The 5,005-nt window shown below is 45.1% G+C and overlaps 1 pseudogene across 1 annotated transcript; it reads right to left on the reverse strand.

Moving 5' to 3' along the window:
* Window positions 1-639: 639 nt before the first annotated feature.
* Window positions 640-4,223, reverse strand: LOC149972066 (uncharacterized; annotated as a pseudogene). The gene is made up of 2 exons (XR_016491898.1): window positions 2,443-4,223; window positions 640-1,006 (listed from the first exon to the last, which is right to left on the reverse strand). The product of XR_016491898.1 is annotated as an uncharacterized LOC149972066 (transcript).
* Between the last annotated feature and the right edge of the window lie 782 nt (window positions 4,224-5,005).

A 5,005-nucleotide genomic window follows, 5' to 3' on the forward strand; every position in this document is an offset into this window, starting at 1 on the left:
GGCCTCCGCTGTGGATTTATTGTCCTTTGGTCGCTTATTACTCGGCATTTTCATATAGAAAGTTACCTTGTATTAGAAAGAAACGTTTGTTGTAAAAAGTGCCATAAAGTAGGTTAAATTAGATTATTTCGCAAAAAAGTTGCAGGAGCCTCTCACGCACAGGCGTTCACTCCAACATGCTAGCGCCGCCCCCCCGTTGTGTCTTTTTTTAACAAGGCAAGGTTAATTAAGAACAAATTCTTATTTTCAATGATGGCCTAGGAACAGTGCAGAACTGAGAGCAGAACGACAGATTTGTACCTTGTCAACTCGGGGGTTTGAACTTGCAACCTTCAGGTTACTAGTCCAACGCTCTAACCACTAGGCTACCCTGCCGCCATCTATGTAATACATAAATAAAATGTTTTTGTTTTGTTTAAATATGTGTATAAAATATACTTTCCTGTACAGTAAGTAAATGTAAGAAATCCAGAAAGCATGAAAAAATGTTTTTGTAATGTCTAAAATAAAATATATGCATATAATATTTATTTGTCTGTACAGTAAGTAACGTAAATGCAGAAGCAATAAGAATTGTAAATGATGATAGAACACATCAAATTCATGTGAACATGAGGACACAAAGGAGATATTTAATTAATAGATCATATTTTAATACATTTTTAATGCTGAAAAAAATCAATGTATGGCAAATTCAATTTGGGAAAATGGCCTGTTGGACAAAAATGAAAAATAGTTAACATCCTTGCTACTTCAGCCATTTGCTATGTTAAAGTCAAATCACAGTTAATGATGAATGGATACAATTTGGAAAGATTTTCCAGAGTCATACCTCAGTAGTGTAGAGTGTCAGGTGGCACAACCATTGGTGCCATGAGGTCAAAGTGTGAAGGAGGGAGCAAGCCAGAGAGCTGTCTAGGAAGCAGTCCAGCCCCATGGCTTGGAGGCTTTGAGTTGGTCCCATCATTGTAATGCATTGTGGGGTATCTGCTGCCCCATAGACCTGCTGGCAGTGGGAAAGGTGTTAGCGAGGAGACCACCAGGGACATCTATGATTGGCTGACACAGTCTTGGTTAAACCACATGTATTCTAAAGCAATATTCACCTGCTTTCATAGAGTAGGGATTCACTCCTTTGGGGACACTGCCAGTGTTCCCCTGATATCCATGTGTCCCCATCGGTGGAGGTGGTGGTACACACTTGTTCTGTAAAACACATCAACACATTTTCCAAATTGTTGGTAATATTAGCACAGTTGAAATACAATGGTTGTTCACTGTTTTTAATTGAATTTAATTTAAGTGTGTACTTCAGCCTTGGGCTCAGTTTTGTTAACCCATCTGTGCAGAGTTGGATCCCAGACAATCTGAGGAAGAAGAGATTAGCAATGTGAAGCAAGCCACAATTTATTTTTATTTTTTAAATCCACTCAATTGTCTCTACATAGAATATAGTGTTAATAACCAGTTCCTTACAGATCTGTCTTTGTCCTCAGGTAGATGAACCTCCTTCTTGTTAGCTCTTCCACTCCCAAAGACCCAGCTGAGCCAGCCTCCACTGTTATTGTGAACAGCAGGGGTCTCGGGCTCAGCCACCGGCCGGGTGCCAGTCTGGAACTGAGGGTTGGCATCGGAGTGTTCCGGCTTGGTGATGGACATCATAGCAGGATGCTCAACATATCTAAGTCGGACATCTGTAATAAGTGGGAGAAGTCAGGCCACTCTGCTCATGTCACCATACAGAACAATTACTAGCTGACAGGTAGGAACGTCTTGCTCTGATACTCTGTTTACAACCCAATCTTAACCTACATGCAGTCACAGGGATTACTGGGAGGTTACTCCAGGACTCTGCCACCGCATTGTTTTGGTTGCAAAATTAACAATTCCCTGCATATTATGTGAGGGCTTACAAATGTGACCAATCACCAAACTATTTCTGCATAAAATAGTCACATCACAATATTATCGCATAGAACTGACAATTACCACAGTACAAAAAGAGGGCTCGCAATTTCAACCAATCACCGCACATTTACTGCATAATATGGTTCAATCAAGCGACACATCAACACAGTTTTTTCCCTTGTCAGTGCATTTTTGCAACAAATTGGACAAAACAATTGCATATTGCAATGCAAAATGTCATAATTGTCGCTGCAAAATCTAGCATATTTATCCGCAAATATGAAAAAAATCCATGTGAAATCCTGGAGAGATTCACTGGAGTATGAAAATGTATAGACTCACTACTGTACGTCGCTCTGGATAACAGTGTCTGCTAAATGACTCAAATGTAAAAGTACAATGGAGCTAAACATTTTTATGTAGAAAATGCATGAAAGTATTACAGTTATACACTCACATGAGCCATACATTTGATCTATCACAACTTATTCTCACAATAGTAATTTCTTTACTAATTAGGTAAGGTTAAGTGACCTCTTCTCTTGGAATAGAAATCCACAGGTGGAGTACACGCTCCACCATCCCATTTCCACAGTGGTGCCAACATGGGGATGATGGAAGGTGGTTGTGGATGAATGTTTTCATTCTTCACAGGGACACTGGCTGTGAGGAGGATCTCCTCCCTCTCTTCAGGGATGAGGCCTGATGCTCGGAAGATCCCCTCCCTCTGTGCAGGGACACTGGCTGTTTGGAGGATACCCTCCCTCTGTGATGGGATGAGGCCTGATGCTCGGAGGATCTCCTCCCTCTGTGCAGGGACACTGGCTGTTTGGAGAATACCCTCCCTCTGTGATGGGATGAGGCCTGATGCTCGGAGGATCTCCTCCCTCTGTGCAGGGACACTGGCTGTTTGGAGGATCTCCTCCCTCAGTGGCGGGATGAGGCCTGATGCTCGGAAGATCCCCTCCCTCTGTGCAGGGACACTGGCTGTTTGGAGAATACCCTTCCTCTGTGATGGGATGAGGCCTGATGCTCGGAGGATCTCCTCCCTCTTTGCAGGGACACTGGCTGTTTGGAGGATACCCTCCCTCTGTGGCGGGATGAGGCCTGATGCTCAGAGGATCTCCTCCCTCTGTGCAGGGACACTGGCTGTTTGGAGAATACCCTCCCTCTGTGATGGGATGAGGCCTGATGCTCGGAAGATCCCCTCCCTCTGTGCAGGGACACTGGCTGTTTGGAGGATACCCTCCCTCTGTGATGGGATGAGGCCTGATGCTCGGAGGATCTCCTCCCTCTGTTCAGTGATGCTGGCTGCTGAGAGAATCCCATCCCTCTGTGCTGGGACACTGGCTGTTCGGACATTCCCCTCCCTCTGTGGCGGGATGAGGCCTGATGCTCGGAGGATCTCCTCCCTCTCAGCAGGGACACTGGCCTTTGGGACGATCCCCTCCCTGTGCGCAGGGACGCTGACCATTGGAACGATTCCCTTCCTCTGCGCAGTGACACTGGCCATCAGGTGGATCAACTCCTTTTGTGCAGGTATGAGGCCTGATGCTCTGAGGATCTTCTTCTTCGGCACAGTGATAGAAGCTGCTGGAAGAATTCCCTCCCTCTGTTCAGTGATGCTGGCTGCTGAGAGAATCCCACCCCTCTGTGCTGGGACACTGGCTGTTCGGACATTCCCCTCCCTCTGTGGCGGGATGAGGCCTGATGCTCGGAGGATCTCCAACCTCTCAGCAGGGACACTAGCCTTTTGGACGATCCCCTCCTTGTGCGCAGGGACGCTGACCATTGGGACGATTCCCTTCCTCTGCGCAGTGACACTGGCCATCAGGTGGATCAACTCCTTTTGTGCAGAAATGAGGCCTGATGCTCGGAGGATCTTCTCCTTTCGCACAGTGACAGTAGCTGCAGTAGCTGCTGGAAGAATCCCCTCCCTCTGTGCAGGGACACTGGCTGTGAGGCGGATGTCCTCCCTCTCTTCAGGGATGAGGCCTGATGCTCGGAAGATCTCCTCCCTCTGCACAGTGATGTTAGCTGCTGGGAGAATCCCCTTCCTCTGTGAAGGGACACTGGCTGTTTGGAGGATACCCTCCCTCTGTGACAGGATGAGGCCTGATGCTCGGAGCATTTCCTCCCTCTGTGACGGGATGAGGCCTGATGCTCGGAGGATCTCCTCCCTCTGCACAGCAAATTCGGCTGCTGTGGTGATCTGCAGGTATAAATAGAGCATAAATTAATTCCCTAAAAAATCAACCACTTGGAATCTATAACATCATTACACTGAGTGTATTAAACATTAAGAACACCTTCTCTTTCAGTGACATAGACAAAGCAGGTGAAAGCTATAATCCCTTATTGATGTGAATTGTTAAATCTTCTTCTCAGTGTAGATGAAGGGGGGGGGGGGGGCAGGTTAAATAATGATTTTTAGACAATTGAGACATGGATTGTGTATGTGTGTCATTCAGAGGGTGAATGGGCAAGACCAAAGATTTAAGTCCCTTTGAACAGAGTATGGTAGTATGTGCCAGGTGCACCGGTTTGGGTCAAGAACTGCAATGCTGTTGGGTTTTTCAGCTCAACAGTTTTCCCTGAGTATCAACAATGGTCCACCACCAAAGGGGGGAAACTCAATAGGAAGGTGTTGTTAATGTTTTGTTCACTCAGTGTAGATCAATCCCTAGCATATACTTCCATTTGCATGTGTACTGATACTGATAATGTTATCTACAATATATTATAATACTGTAAGTCTCCCTGCTGCAGGGGCATTTCCTCCTACAATTTTGAGCTGATTTTCTTCACTTTAGCAATATTTTGTATCTTTGTTAATTTTAATTGTAATTGTGTTTGGAAAGGTACTGTTACTACAGGAGATGATGCTATCATAAAGCATTTGATGTAAGTATGTAGGACAATTACCCATAATGCTCACTGACTGAACATTCAAAATTACCATGGCAATTATTGACGCATTCACATGCTTTCGGAAACTTGGAACCTCAAGAGTTAAAATGAATGTAAGTTATTAGCGTAGAGCTTCCTACTGGTTGATTCTGATACTTCACAAGTGGGAAACCTGAAATCCTCATTC

The sequence above is a fragment of the Oncorhynchus mykiss genome, chromosome 25, assembly GCF_057628025.1.
Source record: "Oncorhynchus mykiss isolate SJ-2025 chromosome 25, ASM5762802v1, whole genome shotgun sequence".
Lineage (NCBI taxonomy): Eukaryota > Metazoa > Chordata > Actinopteri > Salmoniformes > Salmonidae > Oncorhynchus > Oncorhynchus mykiss.